Raw genomic sequence first — 21,857 nt, 5'->3', positions numbered from 1 at the left:
TTAAAATTTATTTATTGCGTTTATCTCAGTTAGTTTTAGCATGATACTTTTTTGCTTTATGTTTGTGGTCTCTGTAAAACGAAATTATTTTGTTTAAAAAAGCGTGCACCATTTTGATATTTCAGAGCATATAAAAATATTCCATTTTCAAAGAAATTCGAGGACATTTTCTGTTCTCAAAGAACTTGAGAGTTTTTGATGTCAATTAGTGAAATTTGAGGACTGTACTCAAGATTTGAGGACGGCTGGTTACTTTTATATTAAAGACTTTTTTATAAGATTGTAACAAATAATCCGTATGTCCAAAAAGTATTTAAAGTATGAAGGACAAATTTTAGAACTGAAAGTATTATTGAAGACTGATATTTGTCAGGAAAACAAAACAAATTTTGTTTATCCTGCCTTTGAGTTTTCTTATTAATTTCAATGAAACATATGTTTTCTAGAATTTTAAGAATTGTGCCGAAGCATTATCTTTTAATTAATGGATCACGAGTGATTTTGAAGTACTGGTTCTAATTTACTGCTTTAAACAATACTTTTTAATGTAAAAAATATCTAATTCAAAAGCAACGTTCATATTTTTAATCACCCTACTTTAAAGGATCGAAATTTAAATCTTTACAAATATTTTTTGAGTGTTATAATATATAAAAAGTACATACTGATTTGCTCTTAACACGAGAACAGCATGATAGTTAAAAGTAAGGAAAACTAATCAATAAATGGTCAGAGTTTTTATAACAAAACTTTAATTTCAGAAAAATTAAAAAATTTTGATACATAACTTAAATTTTTTTTTTAAAATTAGTTTTTAGGAATATGGAAATAAAACGAAAAAAAAGTTAAAGTACGATTTAAATTATATTTTTTTAAATGTTCAATGCTTGTTGCGACTAAAGGCTGTCTTTCTATCGGTGTTTAAAATGAGCTCAATTTGAGTTGAAAATAAATTGCATACTAAGAAAAAAACGTATTACAAAATATTTTGAAACTGACCGTGTTTCTGGATCTATGGATTAACCAAAAAGCTTGATATTTTGAGTCGTTTCTATCATTTAAAAAATTATTTACTTTTATCTTGAACTTTACAAACATACAATAATAGATTCAATTGAGATCTTTAATAAGAAGGTCTGGCGTAAGTTTGGCAACACAGTTAACAATTATTGCTTGCTATGGTTATAGATTGTTCTATAAAGTAGTATGGAAAATATGAAAGAAATCATGCATATATAAATAGTTTTTCTTATGCAACATCGTTGCATTTATGTAGAATATCGTTAATATCAGTTATACAGATTATAGATAATGCGTCTTCCATTACATTTCAAAATAAAATAAAGACTTTTATAGCAATCAGAAGAAGAAAATAAAATTCTTTCCTTTTACAAAATATGTTTATTAAAGAAAAACTTAAACTTTTTCCGGTCTAGTTGCATTTTACCTAGAAAATTGACAAATAGTCGTAATTTTTTTATATCTTTGTGGAATGAGTTATAATTTTATGTATGGAACCAAATTTTTAGTCTGAAACAGAAACTTGGATTGTAAAGGATGATTAAATAGTTAGGGAGATTAAGATAAGATCGTGTTGAAAGCTTTAATTTATTATAATGTAAGATATACAATTAATAGCTAAAAAGTGGAGTTCGTTTTAACAAAGAGAATGCAGGGAAAGCGAATTAAACACCTTATGAATATTTTAATGTAACGCTTAGAAAACTTTTCCAATAAATTCTATACGTACCTCGAATTTAGTTTAAGGACATACTATTTGAAATTAAAATTAACTTATGTTTTTCTTTTTAAACACCTGCTCCCTAAGAAGAAAAGTTTTAGATTCGGGAAATAAGTAAAAACTATGCGGGGAGCCAGGGAGATTAGAAAATAAATTTCCTAAGAGTGTTATTTATATATGAGTTGTTCTGCTCCTGGCCGGAAGTTGATGCAAAGAGATCTGCATAACTTCCGGATCTTCTCATAAAAGCGGAAAACGTGGAAAACCGGAATAGTTGAGATAAAGCATAATCTCTGAACTCTGAACAGTAAGATCCTGTCTGTTTACAGCGCTTGAGGTGGAATATTTAATTTAAGTGCTTAATAGATAAACTGCAGTATCTGGGACGAAGTGTTAGGATTTAATAATATGATTTTGCTCAAAAATATTGAATATTTTTGTAGTTTCACATTCCATTGCTTCGTTGTGTTTATCTGCATTGTTTCGTTAAAAGTTTTTTCTTTGAAATTAAAATTATTAAGCACATGGGTGTTGCAAGATATTTTCTGTTAGTTAAGATTGTTGATGACTAAATGTTTCTAGATATCAGCTTGTTTAAAACCCTTACCACATTTTTTTAATGTTTTACACTTTTGAATTTTAACATTGTTTCTTATGTCAGTTGTTGATATTTCTGTCGCTGTCGTCATAAGTAGGTAGTCTGTAGTGCATCTACCACTATAAAAATATAATTTCGAATCACAAGTATATAAGACATGTTAACTTGATTCTGTGGTGGGGTACCTTTTCATAGATGAAGGTTGACATTGTTTATAACTCACTCCCTACATTGGTGACCCGGACGTGATGTGAATGCGCCTATCTTGACAGAAACTTCCACTTCAATTTGAAAACACCTACTTCGATGGATGGTGCACATTGAACAGTTGACTTGCTATTTGTGACTGCGACATTAGCTACCTCCTCGCACTGTTTCTACTCAGTCTCAATCACACACAACGTTGGCCTCCTTACACTCGGCTGTCAATGGAGCAGCCATGGCCCGTGAACTTAATACAGCTCTCACTATCAGCAAAAGTACTGTGATCATAATACTCTGCTATCCTAGCTTCTCACAAAAATGCAAAGAATCAACTAGTGGCATCAATTCGTCGAATTCTATCACAGATATAATTCTGTTGGGGGAGTACTGCAGTGTATCTACCACTACAAAAATATAATTTCAATTTCCTAGTATATAATACATGTTAACTCGATGCAATGTTGGGTTTCATAGATGAAGGCTGACATTGTTGATAACTCAATCCTCACATAGTCTTTCTTAGAACTAAGGTTCCCATGTCTCACAACAATCGAGCTTTAATGTATGGCAAAACAATGATCTATAATACACTTCTGTAATACATTTTATCATTTTTTTCAAGAATTACTTAAAGAATCATTTTATAACTTCAGAAGTGTGTGCCTTTCATACTTATCTGCGAAATTTAAAGATTTTACAGGTTTGAGAGACCGACAATAAATTTCAAACAGATAATATTGCCTTTGAACACCCTTAGCCTAAAAATTTAGCAACATATTTTTAACTTGTAATAATCATTTTGGTTATTATATGCAGTAATTGCGCTAAATTCCGTAAGCCTAGCTTGAATATTTATGGAGATATGGAGATTTCATTAAAAAAACGAAACTTTTTGTGTTACGTTTTTTTATGCTATAATTTTAAAAATGTTCAATAACATAAATAAAAGTTGTAAAGCAATTTAAAATTAATTACAGAATATTTTCCTAAAATTTAAAAAAAAACGTTGAAAACTGAGCATTATATAAGTAAAGTAGTTCTCTTGTACTGTTGACAATTAAATTTTTTTTTCATAATTTTGCTGTGAATCGTATTCTGCATATAAAGAAAAAAAGTTCGATCTGAATATCTTTAAAACTTAAAAAGTTTTAAGTAAATTTTTAAGAAGTTTTATTTTTCAAAAGAATCTCAAAATAATAATGGATTTTTCTGCAAATATTATTTTGTATCATGAGGCGAAATTAAATAGCAAATGATAATACTTTACAACAAACGTCCATGCACAGAAATATGATTGTATAAGTAACGAAAACATGCGAAAGAAAATATATTTTTATGGGGGATGATTACCAACAATGCCGGTGTCATTTTTATTAAATCTACTTTAATAATACAAAATGAAGTTTGTAGAAAACCCTTTATCAATTTTGAACTTTTTTTTTAAAGAGTATAAAAAAACTAAAATTGCTTAAACTAATTAACTTGAAAATTACTTAAAACTGTTAATTTTTTTTTAGATATTCAAATCGGTCTTTTTTATTAATTGCTTAATACAATTAATTAATTCACATTTTTCCCACTCATGCGTGGTATAAAAGGGCTACATTATTTACGCATATCATTTACAATTTCAAATTAATGTTTCTTCAATTTTGAAACTATAATTGTGTTATTAATTTCAAAATTGCTGCGAAAATATTGTTTAATATTATGGATTTTTTAGCATAAGAACGTAATGGATGTTATAGCATAAGAACGTAAGACAGAAAATTCAGTTTTTTTATAAAAATGTCCATAAATATCTCCATAAATACTCAGTTATCCCCCAAGTGATTAAACAAGACTGTTTTTTACGTGAAACCGAGTTTTACACAGAACTTTTTGCTGTGATATTTTTTTTAACGTGATGCTCCTGAATTATATAAAATGTCTGTGATGTGGCTGCAACACACTAGCGCCGAATCGTTTTTCAATTTTAACTGGTTTAATTTAGTTTTGAACTGAATTAAACCAATTAAAATTGAAAAAAAGATTTGGCGCTAGTGTAATGCAGCCACTTAACAATGTCCTTTAAGATCTTCTTATATTTAGCTTAAAATGTAATAGTTCAGGTGAACAGAGAATATATCTTATTTAGTTTTCTTGTGTATTGAAATAGCTATTTATTTTTTAAATAACGTACTGAACAGTTAAACAAAATATTTCGTCGCATAATTTATTCAGAATTAAAAATTATATTTGAAAAGAAAATTAGAGAACATTTGCAAAAATGTCAAAGAAATTTATTGTAAAAAAAAAAAAAAAAAAAAAANAAAAAAAAAAAAAAAAAAAAAAAAAAAAAAAAAAAAAAAAAAAAAAATTATATCCATAATGATTTTTTTTTCAAAATATAATATGGTTCATAAAAATATTTATTGTTGAAAAAAGGTTCTTAACTTTTACAATACTAAGTTGAGTAGACTTGGAAGCTAAATATAAGCTATCGTTTATTGAATAATTCAGAATGAATTACAAAATTGAATTAAGGTATCCGACTAGTTTCGACAACTTTTCTTAAGAACATTAATTAAAAAAATTTTAAAAACTAGTTTATATGCTTTATTACGAGTAAAAAATTATAAAACTAGCAAAAAATTATAATTAATTAATTATTTTTTTAGATGGTCATTTTTGGGTAAAAATAACAGGCATAATAGCAGGTAAAAATAACATTTTTAGGTAATAACATGGACGCTGTAAAAAAACTCTGTCGCGCAAAACAAAAAAATCCTTTGGGGATTTTATTTAGAAAGCTATAAACTTTTTTTAAAACTATTAACTTAACAGCAATTTCATATACTATGAGTTAGGGATCAATGTAGTTAAAAAAAACAAATTTTTAAAGCATATTCGCTCGTGTCTTAGCGAAAAAAACATTCCTAAAAAATTAAATTCTACTTTTTTTCTCTTAGTCTGAAGTTCAAACCATGTGTGCTATAATCATAAAAACTCATGAAAAATTGCAGACAATTATTTTTAAAACAATATAAGATATCGTGCTTAGGTGGTGTAAAATGGGGAAAAAAACCCTGATTTTAAGATAAACGCATTTAAAGATTTAAAATCACTAGTCTATCCACTGTTATTACATTGCACAAAAACTGCTATAACTTTGTAAATAATTAGAGTACAGGCTAAAGTAAAATATCTTTAGATAGCACCAACTATAGGGATTCTGAACTTATAATAAACTCAATTTTAATTTTTTTTTCCTAAGTTATGTTTTTGCACAAGTCAGAAACATTAGCACAATGTTTTATATCCAGCAGGTGTTCGTTTATATACTAATCCGGCATAAAATTATAAAATTGTTATTATAATTTGTTATTTATTTAATGACCTGTAACGTTTTTACTATACTTTGAAATAGGCAATTTTTCACACCTTATTTCTTAGTCTCAAATTCTATTTAGGCCTAAATTGTCAACATGATTGCCAGGTAACAATTCAGTTTTGTCTGTCCGTTAACCTACGCATAGCGTTGTTGAGCGACGTGAACACGCATTTGCTTTCATTTCTTTGATCCTTTTGGAGTTCAAATATAAGTTTCAGTTACTCTTTTGAAAAAAAAAAAAGATGCATACCTTTGACATTATACCTTTGACAAAAATATAGAATGAAATTTCAACCTTTTTTGAGTAAGGTAATAAAATTAAATTAAAACATGCTACATATGTATATGAATAGCTTTTTGCTTATTTTCTAACTATTTGAAAAAAGTATAAATAATTAAAATATTGATTTGAAATGCTTATCAACGTAATAGAAAATCCATTACTTAAGATTTTATAACCTTTATTGTAATATATTGATGACTGCTTAATATTCCTTAGCATTTTATTCTGCTAAATGTTTATCTTATACTATAATACGAGGAATGGTTCGAAAATCGCCCCAGAATTAATAAACTCCGGTAAACTTGGGGGTCTGGGGTTTTTGGCCACGAGGAATCGATTGGCGCCGGTTTTGAAGCGCTACGGTCGAGCAGTTCGGAGTTACAGATAGGATATTTTCAAACTTTATTAGTTCGCCATAATGGCTATAGATACTTTTCTCCACTCTTATAAATGTATGCTAATGCGAACTTTACAATAAGGAAAAGCGACGGTGACAACTTAAACCAATAATATACGAAGGAATTAATAATTTAATTGTAAGGTTCGCATTAGTTTACATTTATCAAAGTGGAGAAAAGTTTAACTTTTGTGTTAAAATCACCGTCAACAAAGTCCGACATTTCAACATTCATCAGATTTCAAGCTACATTTTCAACATGCAGAACGCACCTCTACATGAAATTCTTCAAGGAGCCGGAATTTTGGAACAACAAGCGATCAACTCAATTCTACCCGCAAATGGACAACTAGAAGATACCGTCATTGTCAGAATGCTTCTCCATTACGCCGAACAAGCTTACCCGACCGTCAAAGTTGCCGTACTTCACCCTGAATTTGTCGCACGCTTCTACGTTACAACAGCGGATGGCGCTTATGAAGGAATGGCTCTTCTCAACGATATCAGCGACCAGAACAAGGCTTCCAACTATCTATACGGCGTTCAACAAGGATTCGACGTGCTACTCATTCCCATTCACAAGAGAGCTCAAATGGATAGAGGCGAGCACTGGATGCTAGGAATTTACGAAGCAAGCTATGGAGAACGTCAACTATTAGTCTGCGATCCAGTCGACAACCCGCTGCCCATCGATGCTGTTTTGAGAAAAATACTGCGACACGTTTTGAATACCGTTGTTACGAATGAAAAGCTGAAAGGATGCATCGTGAAACCTCGCAACGCTTACAACCACCAAGATGACGCGTCTTCCTGCGGAGTTTACATCGTCTTTTATGCTCGACAATACCTCTCTCATCGACGCCTTTTCCTGGACAAGAATTTTCAAGAAGCGGATGAACGGAAGCAAATTTACGAATTCGTTGTGAACAGTGTCTTTAATTGTATAATTTTTTGTTATCAATTACATTTTATTTCCTATGACTTTTCAAACTTTACCTTTGTATAGAATAGTTCCCTTTCCAAACTTTGTTTAGATAGTTTACAATGGTGCACTTTAACCGCTTATCTTTTCACCAATGGTTTCACAAATTTTCTTATGGCATGTATTGTTTTGATAAATCACAATTGAAAATTTAAATCTTCGAGTTAGCTTCGATACCTGTTTTCTCCGAGCAGAGCTCGGTCACCCGCTCGTTATGTGATAAATCTAGCACTTAATCTTCAATTCCTTTTATTGAAATATTTTGCTGCTTGTTCAATATTCCTAATCATCTTAAATATATGTTTATAGTGTGACAAAATCACTGTTTTTTTTAAATATATTTAAGTAACATAATTTATTCAGAATTAGCTGCAGTTGCTACCTCAGCTTCCGTTTTATTTTCCTTCATTCTTTTTAATGGAAACATCAAATCTAAGCATTTCGCTTTCAAAATATATATCCTTAAATATTCATCATATTCGATAAAGTATTCATTTTAAAATTGAAATACGAATTTTTCTGTGATGGTTTTCAATCTTTTTAACAATTTTTAATCGAAATTAATTTTCAATGTGCTTTGAGAAATTTAACACTATTCTAAAAATCCACCAAAAAATTAAAAGTAGAAAACAAATAAATAGTACAGAATATATATAATTTATTTATAAGAGAAAATTGAAAATAGTAATTTATTTATTCAAATTCATATTACAAATCAAGAAAAATTAAAAACTCTTAAAGTAGAATATTTTATAATTAGCGAAATAGAAACTTTTATGTTTATCAAATTCTTTACGCGAATGAAAACATTATTAAAATTTCATATTTATTAAATTTTCTTGAAGTAACAAGTATATAATTAAAAAAAGTCAATAAAATTCAAACTGAGTTTTACTTCAAGTTAAATTAATGAAGCATAAAGTAAGTTGCGTCGAATTTGCTTATATGTTTCAAAATTACCCGAATAGAATAACTCATATTAAAATCAAGTTTTGTTATTTCGTAAAATATATATAATAGAATGATTGTTTTTTTTTAAATTTTATAAATGTTTCTGAAGAAAAATTATTTATCGCAAATGTGAAAATAAAAATAATAATTTCAACAATCTTACTATTTGAGTTATATAACTAACATATAGAAGCTGCAGAATCTCAACCTAATTTTTAACTAATTTGATTATAAGAATAATACAAATTGTAAAATACCAAACTATAACAAATTATTAATTTATAAAAGTTATGTTTTTCATTTTACAATAAGGTTTAGTTTATTTAATTAACAAAATTCGTTACAAGCTTCTTTTAATGCTTTAATAACTTCTAGCTACAAGGTTTTTACCTATGTTTAATCTGCTTTTTCTATATGCGTGCAGTAGATTATATATAATGTATAGAGTTATTCATAAAATGTTTTATTTAGTTTTTAATTCATAAAATATTCAAAATGGCCCATAACTTGCTAAAATTAAATGTATGTATAAACCAATGTGTTTAACTGCAATATTAATGATTTAAAATATTTACATTAAATCGTTTCATAGGTAATAAATTTGATTACGGTATCTTCATTGAAACTTTAAACACAAGTATTTGAGACAATAAAATTCTCTTAGTCAAAATAAAACTTCTATTATTTTTTAATTAAGTCAAAAGTATGAAAAAAAATGCGATTGCATTATTTATTAAAAAAGAAATGCATTGGAAATTAAATAGCAAATGCCAAATTATACTATGGATGAATTTAAGTTCAATAAAGTGAGTGCACGGATAAATCCGGTAATATTACCATGGTAATGGCATTTCTAATAAATAAAATATGGTTATTTAAATCAAAATATACTATATTTAAACCATTTATTTGGTAATTTTACCGTCCATATGGTAACGGTTAATCATAAATTTTGGTTTTTATTGCTGCACATTTAGCAAAAAATACAGTTGCGAAAGTTACAGTTGCAAAATTTTAACTGAATAAATGATTTTCATGCAATTCCGTAAGTTATCATGATAAAAGTACCACTTTTTACTCATTTGTCACATTTTATTACATATTAAGAAAGAATATTTTATTTATAATTACACCAAAATCTTTAATTATTATGTTGAAAATTACTACACCGTAATTATTAAATATTTTATAAATGATAAATTAAAGATTAATTAAGTATTTAATTAAAGATTACATTACCGTGTCATTTTTTGGTATCCCCATGAAGCCTCAAAAACGGTAAGTTTTACATGTTCCGAAATTTTTGACCATACTTTAATTGTAATTTCCTTTTATATGTTTTCAAATACATCTTGCGCTTTTTTAGAAACTATTAAAAATAACCTAAATTGTCTTTGTAAAGTACCGGGATTCAATCCCTAGTAGAAGTTTGAAGTAAAATACTATGAAGAAGGATGATTCAGTGTGCCATTTTATGTTGAGATGGTTGGAATATCAGGTGAGGTTGGAGTTTGCATTGGTATAGTTGGCCAAGTTGTAGAATTCTGACAAATTGAAGATTGCGATGAAAACAGAAGGGTGATGAAAATAATACTTGAACCGGATCAGAATTAATAAAAAGCTTTTATTTATTATATTTGCAGAGCTCGAGATACTAAATATACATATTAATCCATAAGAATTTCAGTTGAATCAATTTTGCATAATAATATTAATAAGGACAGGCCATGGGAGATAAATCCCCCACAACCTGCCTAATCAAAAGCCAAATTAAAAAGTACGTGTATTTTGTTCCCAACAGACACAGAAGCATGGGTAGGAGATCCAAAATTGGCGATTTAATAAATTATAACATAGCCAAAACAAAGCCAACCAGCATATCAATATTGGGTTTAAAATAATACCTTGGCGATCACGAGTCGCCAGCAAATTTATGAGAATTATTACAACCATGAAACTGAAACATTTTTGCGGTTAGAAATTAGAATAAAAGTTATAAATAGATTTTTGTTTTCGATTAGAGGCGACAGTGAATTAATATGTCTGCATAAGTAATGAAATAAAAAGAAAGTATCCGTTACATTGATCTAGAAGAGAAGAAATAAATATTTTATGTTCGTTTAAAAAGATTAAGTCTTTGATTTATTTTAAATGTAATTCTATTAATAAAAATAAGCTTAAGTAATGAAAGATATTTAAAAGGTTAGGAAATAAATATGTAATGCCAATATTGGCATCACAAATACCTAGCCTCAGATCGATGGGCATCGGCTTCCATAGGACGTTAAGAAACGGCTCATGCTCCAATGATAACCACATTGTCACAATCCTGGTGTTGGGCACGAAATTGTAGAGTTCCCAGGATTGCAACGTGTTGTTAAGGAACTGTTTTATTTTTTTTTATTCCAGCAGTGATTTATATTTAAATGCATATTCTCCAATTAAATAATCAAGTCTGAATAAATTTCTTATATTAATTCTTTTCTCAAAAAAATTCTGAAGAATAATGTAACTTAGATGTTTGACCAAACTGAATAAATTCGAAACTGAATAAAGTCTGAATAAATTTCTTATATTAATTCTTTTCTTAAAAAAATTCTGAAGAATAATGTAACTTAGATGTTTGACCAAACTTCTATAAAAGAGGTATCCCTTCTACTGATATGCTATTAAAATTTTAAAGTTATTGAATTGCAATGAAATAATTAATGATTCCAATTATGTGCAGAATGCGATTTAAAAAAGAAAAGAAATAATTACATATAATCAAATCTATATTATATAAAACGCTAATACGTTTTAATTGATAGGCTTCGGCGCGCAAGAGCCCGTAGTGAGTATCATATGTCTAATCGGGTGAATTCTCACCGAATTATCAAAAACATTCTCACAAAATTAGCTTCATCGAAGCCGATGCTTTACATCCGGCGTTCGGTACTATTTCATATTGTTTTACAACACATGGTTTCAGCCCTTTGGTGGGGAAGACTTTAAAACAAAACTTGCAAAAGTTACTTTTCTCAACAACTGAAATTTAGAATAGTGCGTTTAAGAAAAATATGCGAACTGTTTTCAATTTCAAATTAATATTGAAATGCACAGGTTTAGAATTTTCTACAGTGAAAAGTTTTCGGAACTTCAGTGTTAAAAAAAGTATACAAAAGCTAGACGTTAAGAACGTATCCAATGGGCGAGCAAAGCGAGCATCGGATTGCGAAGCAATTCGAAATGAATTGCGAAAGCAGTTCCGGGGGTTGGCGAGCGCCAGCGAGCAGGGGGCGAAGCCTTCTAGTTATAAAAATTTCTTTAATTTCTTTCCAACGGAATATAGTTTATTTTAATTATCAGAAGAATTAAAAGTTAGCATTGTTTTAATGCTTCAATAGTACGTATTTCTACTATGAAAAAAGTTTATATTTTTATAGCTGTCTTTGTTCCGGATGAATGAAAAAAGAAAATAATCAATAAATCAGTACTGAACAACAGTACAAAATCACGTACAAAACTGATAGGCATTTACGCACTTAAATAAAAAAAGTGACTTTTCGTTATTAAATTAAGCTAAACACATTTTTGTAGTTTGTCACATCAGAATAAATATTTACTGTATTCTGTATCAGGTTCCGAAATACAATGGTTCATGATCAAATCATGATAACCAAAATATCCCAGTATTAAAGAATTTTCGCTGGTACTTATTCCTTTCGAGGGGCCATAAAACATCTATTTCTACAGTATATGTATTAAAATTGCTCATTATTGGTACAATTTTAATATAATTGTACCAATATAATACTTATACCTATCTACATATAGTAGATTTAGTCCCTATTACATAACCTTCAACATTTAAGTTCTGTACGAAATACATTTATCTTCGGTAGCAAACAAAAGATTTTGAAAACAAATGAAATTCTCTGAAGATTGGGATAAGGATTTTATGACCATTTCCTTGTTTGAACTTCAATATAAACTGCTTAAAATGTTACTAAACATTGGTGGAAAGAAGTTCCTTTAATATTAATTCATTAAAGAATTATTACACTATCTGTTACAGCTGCAAAAAACATTTTCTGCAATTACTGAAAATCTGCAGAATAATTCCTTATTGAAATTACAAATCATAATAAAAGTAGTGCGCCTTACAAAATTAATTAAGTGTTAGCTTAGACAAAATTAATATGGCGATATTCTACGGTTCCCCTATAAGAATAAGTTCTTTTACCCATTAACTTTGCCTTTTTACTCGTAGTACACAGTTAACCCGGGAAGGGTCATTTTATGACCACATGCATTCGATAACTTCCTAAAAAAACTACATATCTGTTCATCCCTTTTTTATTAAGAGCTGAGTTTCCCATTCTTATCTACCGTTTGTAAATATTTCCAAGGAATTTCCATCCAAAATAGATATTTCATCAGTTACTTGGGGTCTTAGAATGAAGCAAAGTGTATTTCAGTTTGTTCTACAAATAATTTTTTTCCCTCGTGGCTGCCGAGTTTAGTTTCGTTATTTTTCGTCCCTAATTAAAGGGATTTCTATTTGTTTACTATATTCAAGAACTTGACTGTCTATGAAAACCTGTCTATGAGAAACTAACTTCGAGAAACCTATACCTTAATGTCTATGAAAGCCCAACTATGAAAGCCTATACCTAACTGTCTATGAAAACCTATACTTAACTGCCTATGAAAACCTAACTACGAAAATCTGTATCTAACTGTCTATGAAAACCTAAATGCGAAAACCTATACCTAATTGTCTATGAAAATCAAAGACCTAGATATTTTTATTCTTGAACAATTCTAGAAAACGAGCGAATAATCAGTGTTTGAATTTTGAAATACAAATTCAAATATTAAAGAGTATTTGCTTGGAATTTCCAAAATAGAAGTTACAAAATTTCTGAAAGAAAGTTTTGCACAAGAAATCGAGAAATACTGGAACTAACGATCTGTGCCTCATTATTTTTCAAGGAGCATACAATTTCTGTGCGCTAATATTGTCTCCGAGGAAACAAAAATAAGTATTATTATAAACATTCATGTCTGCATTAAGGCCATCATATCCGTATAATATAATTTATAGGCTAATTATCATGGAATTAATTATTATTATGCTTTATTATATTTTATCGCAATAAGATAGGTAAAAAGTTTCAAATTGTTAGACAATAAATATTTAACTTCTAACACTCAAAAGTGTTATATTTCCAATATAAAATGATAAACTTTTTTCTCAGCGTATTAATGAATTTCATCTGAGATCATTCCATGACCCCCACGTGTCTTAACGCTTGCTAAACAAGGCACGTGTCCTCTTTGGTTAATTATTCTTTTTTTATTTCTATCTACACACATTAACAAAATTAATTCAGCATTGGCGTCAATAATACTATGACGAATTTTTATGGTAAATCAAACCGATTAACTATCTTTTTTCAATTGATTTTGCTTTTTAGTGCCTAGCATATTTTTTATTTCAATTTGTATGCAGTAACAAGATTAATTAAACATTGGTGTCAATAAGAATTTGACGATTTTTTACAATTCCCTAAAGCGAAAAAGTTTATTTCCTCCATTAATTTTGCTTATTTATTCATAACTTATTTTTTAATTTCAAATAATGCATGCTATTAACATTAACGAAGTATCATTGGCCTGAATCCTATCAAATATGATTTTTTGTGGTATCCCAAACGATTAATTACCTTTACTACGTTACTTTTGCCTAATTTAAATCTATGATCTATTACCTAATTTAAATAAGTATCGTCGGCATCAATAGTCTGTGGGAAGAGTCTGTGGCTATTAACGTTTCTCCTAAACAGTCCAGCTCTTTTCCATTAATTTTGCTTACTATTTAGATTTATAGAAACACGTTTGAAAAAAATTACTTTAAACATTATACACGCGGTTATAAATAACTTTAGAAACACTAATTTGGTGCTACCACTTTTGCGTTGATCATTGACTTTTTGTTATCAAATAGAGCTATAAGTTAGGTTTAAAACAATGACTAACGCTTAAATAATTAGAACACTATGTTTTTCAAAAAAACTTTTCCAAACGATCGAATTGAAAATTTCAAGAAAATATTAGGATTCATGGCAAAAATAATCCCTTGCCCTTGATGGACAAATTTCAGGATGATAGAGCAAATAGTTATGGAGTTATAAGAGAAACTCACATGCACACATTTAATTACCATAGTTTTAATATTTAACTTAAGTTTATGAAAGTTCAAAAAAAGCACTGTATGTAATCTTCATTTGTGGTAATTAAATGTCTATAAAAACGAATATGTAAAACACAAGTATTTATTTAAAAATGTTTATTTTCAATTGTTTTAAGACGAAACATAATTAGATAACTAGTTCTTTGTTGAAACTTTAAACAAAAATGTTTTTAAGACAATTACCAACTAAAAACCGAAATAAAATACTTATTCTTTTGTTTTGACCATGTCAAAAGAATAGAAGATTCTGATTGTGTAATTAATTAAGAGAAAATACTTGAAGAAAAAGGCTCGTGGAAGTTAATTAAGTTTTTTTTCCTATCAACTAAAAAACTGCTGGATTCTATCTTTAAGAGTGTACCTTGTTAGCAATATATTTTAATGCATTTAATCTTACAGTCAACGAAATTAGTTTAAGCGGATATTAAAGTGACAGAATTAAATTTTAGTGTCACATTCTTCAAAGAAAGGAAACTTAACGACTTAAATTGAAATATATCGGAGAATTTTTTAACTCCTCTTTCCTCCATTTCCTCCAAAGTAGTTAACATTTTATGGAGTTTATTAAGTTTAAGATGGCTATTTAAAATGAAAATTAACTTTTGAAAGGAATGAGGAAAAATTTAATTTGCAACTGTATTAAAAAACGAAATGGATTTAAAGGAGATAAAATGAACTCAATGTGCGAAAGAATGCATTTTAAGAAAAGTCATGAAAATATATATAGATATATTTTTTCATTTCAACGAGAATCAATTTAAAAAAATGTAATTTAAGCGAAAAATATATGTTATTTTAGAAAACGTTGTTTTTCATTTAAAAATCTTTTTTTTTTAAATATCTTTCTCGTTTAGAAATTGTCTTAAGCAAATGTAAATAAGCAAGTGTAAAAAATTACTTAAAATGTATTAATATATATATATATATAATATGTACGTAGTAATGATAGAATTATAATTGCATAATACTACTGTAATAGCATAGATATTTTGAGTGCGTTATAAATGTATGATATGTATGAGCGATGACGAGTTAACTCGTCATTGCACTCAAAAACGTTTGAACATGAAATCATTATTTAGAATGTTCTACTTTACATCAATATTCAATTAAAAATCACGAAATGAGACATTTTATCCTTGTTGAGTGCAATCACGTAGTTGACGAGGGACAAAGATTCTAAATAATGATTCACGAGTAGTCAAGTGTGACAAATGTTATTGAGTGCAATGACGAGTTTACTCGTAAATAAGGGGAAAAATGTACTTGAGGGTGCCCCTTGGCGAAATTGGCGACTTATGCTTGGCGGTATTCCTGTTTGCGCGGAGCACCGTGGTAATAGGAATCGTGGCCAAAACATAATGATATTTCAATAAAACATTGAAAAATTTCAACAAAACATCGGATAAAGCTTGCAATGAACCCAATATAAGCAAAATTAATAAACCCAATAGAAAGGATTTTGAATCGAAGCAAAAATTAATGGAGTAGGCGGAGAAAGAAAAAAAACAATTCACTCCTTTATTAGGCTTGAATATCCTCAGATTTAGGTGCGCAGAAATATCTAATAACAGTTATATACTGTCTAAATTTAGCATGAATAGAATCCGTGTACCTCCATCGCCACATAAATTCGACAAAATACGAATCGAAAATGGCTTCTGTAATACCGGACTAGCGGTGACATTTTTTTCTTAAATCCCTTTTCATGACTGCATTCATACCTTCGATCTTATAGACCAGATTCAAAAGTAACCTTACCAACCGGTATCCAACGTAGAACTAACGGACCTCTGAAATTACAACCGTTGAACATTTAAAAATAACGCTAAAATCTAGGCCAATCAGAATCACGATTGGGTTTCAACATCGCCCAGCTTGGCGATCAACCGCGATCACAACTTGGCGAGAATCAAGGGGCACCCTCAAATATAGTCTACCCTTAGTTTAAATCTTACTGCATGTTTTGAGCAAATTTCTACAACAAATAAATGTTATAAAAAAATTTCTATCTGTGCTGGATCATACCGGATTTAAGGCAACTTTTTAGGTCGGATTTTCTAATGCTCGGAGAGAGTCTTAGATAAATCTGGCATGCTCGGAGTAAAAACATTGATCTAAACAAATGCTTTCACTAACTTTGATTTTTAGGTGATGTGAAAGATAAAATGTCAGTAGTAGTTAAATAATTGAGCTGAAATGAACATCGTAAAGAAATTCAGTTAATAAACTGGAGACCACTAAATAACAAAATGTAGAGAAATTTTCACTCACAATTATATTTAAAAAATGCTTAACGAGAAATTTTATAACTTCAAAAGTTTTTAGATCATGTGATTTCTCATAAATATCAATGAAGTTTAAAGCTTTTAGAGGTTTGAAGAACCGACAATAACTTATACAAGGAAATTAATGTTTTTGAACTCTCTTTGCTGAAAAGTGCAGCAATAGATTTGTAACTTGTGACAGTTATTTTGGTTATTATAAGGAATAAACGCACAAAATATCGTAAATTCGTCGTCACTTAAATATATATGACGACGTGGACCTTTTTATAAAAACAAATTTTTTTTTTTTGGTTTATTTTGTTATAACTTTAAAAGTATTAATAAAATTAAAGAAGATTTTTAAAGCAAGTTAAAATTAATTAAAAAAAGTTTGTTTTAAAAATTGAGAAAAAACTGCTTAAAAAGACGCAAGATATGAGTAGAGTTTAAATTTGTTTTTTTTCTGAACTTCGTTGTGAATCGTATTTTACAACTAATAAAAAAAGTCCGATTTGATTATCTTCAAAATTTGAAAAAAAATTAAGCCCTTTTAAAAGTAGTTTTTGAACTTAAAATTTTAAAAATAATAAGGAGTTTTTTTACAAATATTATTTTGTATCATAAGTGAGAATTTAAAAAAAACAAATGATAATACCTTAATAAATGTTCATACACCGAAATATGATTTAATTAGAAAATTTAGAAGGGGTAATTTTTAATGAATCTTGTTTAATATAGTATAAAATAATCATTTTGAGCCTTCTTTTAGAAAGTTCAGAAACTACTTGAAAAATTGCTTGAAGCTTTTGAAATTTTTAAGATATTCAAATCGGACTTTTTTTGTAGTTGCCTAATACGATTAATAACAAAAATAAGATTTTCTTAAAAACTTTTTCCCGCGCATTCTCAGTATAAAAAGCAACTGTAATTACTTATATCTTGTGCAGTTTTAAGCGAATTTTTATCAAAGTTTAAAAAATATGTTTTTTTATTAATTTTGAAATGCAAAAAAAAAAAAAAAAACGTAAGACAGAAAAAAATTTATTATATAAAAATGTCCATACCTCCATAAATATTTAATCTAGGCTTACAAACTTTTGTGTAACTATTGAACATATTAACTAAAATAACTGCCACAAGTTACACATTTAATGCTACAGTTCTTGGCATACAATTTTGGCTATATTGCTGCATTTTTGGTATAGTATTGTAATTTATTGTCGGTCTCTTAAAGCTCTAAAAGCTTCAAACTTCATTGGTATGTATGGGAAATCACTTGATCTGAAGTTATAAAATGATTCTCATAGTGCTTCTGGCATTCTCATAGTCTTTCCATTATTTTGTCCACCCTACTGTATTTTTAGTATTGATACAAAAGATTGCAAAATTTCAAGTTTCTTTTATGTTTATAAGAAAGTGATATCTGGTAACAAAAATTGCTTTGTACTAGAACTCGTGACCCCTTTCATAAATTAATGTTTATTCTTTATTAAAAATGCGGAGTAAGTAAAATATATGATGATCTGAAAATAATATGATGAAAAAAATGAATGACTGAGAGTTTGAAAATATATGATTATACGTTAAAATATTTTAATTTTTAAGAAAAGTTCTGATTCATTTTATCACTTTAAATTCTTGTTTAACTTTTGAATCAAACCGAACAATTATAGTATAGATGCAGAATCTACAGTTTATTTTATAATAATTAGGAACTTTAAATTTCGTAAAGAGATAACTGGTATTTATTGTTCATAACTTTTGATAGAACGTGCATGAAAAATATTTTATGTTGTGCCCCATTAATGAGAAATCAGGTTACGTCTACGAGAACTTGCATTTTGAGCACATTTTTTTAGCTTTCAGAATTTAGAAAATGATAACATATCGAGTAGATAGTCCATTGTCGGGATAATCAGACAGCTGCGTTGACAAAATGAAGTACCTTATTTCTAAAATTTTTTATATTGCAGTGAAATGTTGTACACGATAAGGTACAGAAGAAGGCTTATGTATAATAATAAAGGTAAGACTTTTGCCTGAGTGTGTGGATGGATGCATTTATTTGTTTTTATTTTAACTTCACAACCAGCAAATTAATTATAATTATGTATAATTAAATTAAATTTATTAATTACAATTATAATTAAATTTAGAAATCTAAGCAGTTGGCACAAAGAGTAATTATAGCTCCTGATTCTTAAGGAAGCAATTAGTAATTTAGCACTTCGAATTCCCAATTAGTTCAACAGGGATGGAGATTTGGAAAAGGAATATTTGACCCAAGTTTCGCATTAGGTAATGTTACAAATTAAACTGCAGGAGTTTTTTCTTCTTCATTTCATATAAAATATGATATAAGTGATAACGTGCTAACTTACAACTTTGCTGAATGAGAAATGGAGTTTGTAATAAGCTCTTCAAAAATTAACATTTTTCATTTAATATGCAAAGTGTGCTCAATTGGGCACCCGAGAAGAAGAAGACCGCTGAAATCAGCTGGTTGTTTAGAAATGAGATAGTGTTTTAAGATTGCAGTTATTACGTTCGATTTATTATCATGCTGAATAAAATTTTTGGATCACATTAGACAGGCAACCTGAAAATGACGTCACGCGTGGGTGTCAGACCTGATTGACTGCTGAATCACGACATAAGCAAATGTCTATATTCTACAGCCAATAGGGTTCAACAGCCACGTGGAACCATAAACAATTGCCACTACTCATTTGTATATCAAGTTTTGCACCAAAGCGTGATGTCTCTTCTATTTACCCTATTAAAATGAGCGTGGGGTGACGTCACTGAATTGATAGTTTGAAAAACATCTGACATTACGCGTTTCCTTTAGGCTCTTAAGGCGTATTTTAATAGCGTAATAAACTGCTTAGAAATTAATTAAACGTAAGTTATTTGAAGAAATGAGAATCTGTCGAGAAACTTGCTTGATTTTCGTAAATATTAATTATCATGTATTGGCTGTTATCATGATTCAACGCCATCGTTTTTGGAGCCAAATAATTCTGACGAATATGGTCTATGCAGTATTATTCAGCGCCGACTGAATGATATCAGTACTGACTAGTATCAATCACTAATCAGGTTGAGAAATAATATAAATAAATTTATTTTCTCAATTTCGACGTAGTTATCAAGTTCTAAACTATCTAAAACAAAACTTTTTGCATAAAATACGTGTTCAAGTTTCCTTTATCAAGTAGACAGTTGAGAAAAAGGTTAGTTTAATATTGGTGTCTTTTCACTTTAAACGGAAACTTCAACTCCTTTTTAAAAAGCAAAACTTAAAAGCTTAAATTTGAAACTTTTACAGAGAAATCTATTATTTTAGTTATAAATTCCAAAGCTACTACATAACAATGCAACAATAATATTGCTTTTGACAATATTTTTGAGTTAATAATTTATTTACTCAAATTTGAAATCATTTGAATCGAAGTAATTCTTCCGACTGTATTCATTTTTGCGCATTTGTGAAGTATACCATGTTATATACAAATTTCATAGATAGACAAAAAAATATTTATATTCTTTTCTAACCATAACAACTAATTGTTTACAATTCAGCTTGATTAGTGTATACTGTGCTGTACTTCCTGTACTTTTCTTGTAAATATAATCATTCTTTATTTTAATAGTGTGAATTTCTGAATTCATGTTTTACTTAATTTTCAAATGATTTAACAACAGCGACAAAAATTTTAATTATTTTGATCCTTTGACGCAGAACTTTTATTGAACATATTACTCAGACTTTTTTTTAAAAATCATTTTGTATTAATTTAAGCTAAAGTAAGTGAAAAATATTATATTTAGCATTTTAACAATTTATGGTTATAAAATACAGAATGAAACACCTGTATCTTTTTCTGCATGAAAAGTAAAAGCTTCCGAAGTAAAAATAAAAGTTTTAAAATTTGCACTTATTTTTAAGTCATTTAGAACTTAGTGAGGCAATAATTCATAAATAAATTGTTAATAAATTTTTGAATATGAATGAAAAAAAAATTCAAACTAGTTCTTTTTGAATTTTATTTAGTACAAATATAATTCCGATAATCTAACAAATGGTTTTAGTAAATATCAGATAGTTTTTTATAAATAAAAAATACAAAAATATATTTTTATTCGTAATTCGAGAGTCAGAAAAAATATATAAAAGAGAAACCATCAGTGTCCGATCTGCCTCAAAGGGTTAACTGATTCCATAGTATCGGTACGTGGTTTTAAGTTTTTTGCAGCATGATGTCGATTTATTAATTCTTAACATTTGTTATTCTGTACAGAGAACTGAATTTATTCAGCTAGTGCTATGTTAATTGACAATATTAACATGGTGTAGTCTATAGTTTACTTCTATAGTCTATAGTTCACGGCGTACTTCTAAACAACGTTTTTTTCTTAAATTTGCAATTATTTGAAGTTATTTTAAACTAAGAGCGAAAATAATTCGTCTTTGAATCAATTATTGATAAATTTTTGAATATAAATAAAAAAAGATTCAAACTACTTTTTTTGGGATTTTATTTAGTGCAAATATAATTTCCGATAATGTAACAGATTTCTTAGTAACTATTAGACTGTTTTTTATATATGAAAAATACCAAAATATATTTTTACACGTAAGTAGAGAGTCAGAAAAATAATATATAAAAGAGACCCCGGTGTTCTTTCTGTGTTAAAGGATTAATTGATTTAATGATCCAAACACGGTATAGTCTATAGTTTAAATTACTTTTTCTAAAATATCGTATGTCCTGATTGCAATAAAATTATGAATTATGCAGTAATTTTATATATATATA

At 28.4% G+C, this 21,857-nt stretch overlaps 1 protein-coding gene across 1 annotated transcript in view; it reads right to left on the bottom strand.

Annotated features, from left to right (window-relative positions):
- The window catches only part of LOC107456815 (dopamine D2-like receptor), a 227,377-nt gene that overhangs the window by 17,489 nt on the left and 188,031 nt on the right, over positions 1-21,857 (bottom strand). The gene's annotated exons all lie outside the window — the stretch shown is intronic.

Source organism: Parasteatoda tepidariorum, chromosome 5, assembly GCF_043381705.1.
Source record: "Parasteatoda tepidariorum isolate YZ-2023 chromosome 5, CAS_Ptep_4.0, whole genome shotgun sequence".
NCBI lineage: Eukaryota > Metazoa > Arthropoda > Arachnida > Araneae > Theridiidae > Parasteatoda > Parasteatoda tepidariorum.
Note: the sequence above shows the minus strand (reverse complement) of the source record. Positions and strands in the feature narration are given on the sequence as shown.